At 63.5% G+C, this 389-nt stretch overlaps 1 protein-coding gene across 5 annotated transcripts in view; it reads left to right on the forward strand.

The window, feature by feature from the left end:
* C2H15orf39 (chromosome 2 C15orf39 homolog) overlaps positions 1-389 on the forward strand; it is a 22,701-nt gene that overhangs the window by 1,210 nt on the left and 21,102 nt on the right. The gene's annotated exons all lie outside the window — the stretch shown is intronic.

Consider the following 389-nt stretch of genomic DNA (forward strand, 5'->3'; position numbering starts at 1 on the left):
CCCATGTGCAGGGATCGGTAGTGCCCGGTATCTCCCATGTGCAGGGATCGGTAGTGCCCGGTATCCTACTTGTGCAAGGAGCCCTCCATGGTGCCCTCCATGTGCAAGAATCAGTGGAGCCTGGTATCCCCTCCCTTCAGAGATCAGTGGTGCCGGCTGCCCCGCTATGTGCGGGCATCATGGGTGCCGGCTGCCCCGCTATGTGCGGGCATCATGGGTGCCGGGTGCCCCCTGTGTGCAGAGGTCAGTGGTGCCGGGTGCCCCCTGTGTGCAGAGGTCCATGGTGCCTGATGCCCCGCTATGTGCAGGCATCATGGGTACCGGATGCCCTGCTATGTGCGGGCATCATGGGTGCTGGATGTCCCCCTGTGTGCAGGCATCATGGGTGC

Source organism: Pyxicephalus adspersus, chromosome 2, assembly GCF_032062135.1.
Source record: "Pyxicephalus adspersus chromosome 2, UCB_Pads_2.0, whole genome shotgun sequence".
NCBI lineage: Eukaryota > Metazoa > Chordata > Amphibia > Anura > Pyxicephalidae > Pyxicephalus > Pyxicephalus adspersus.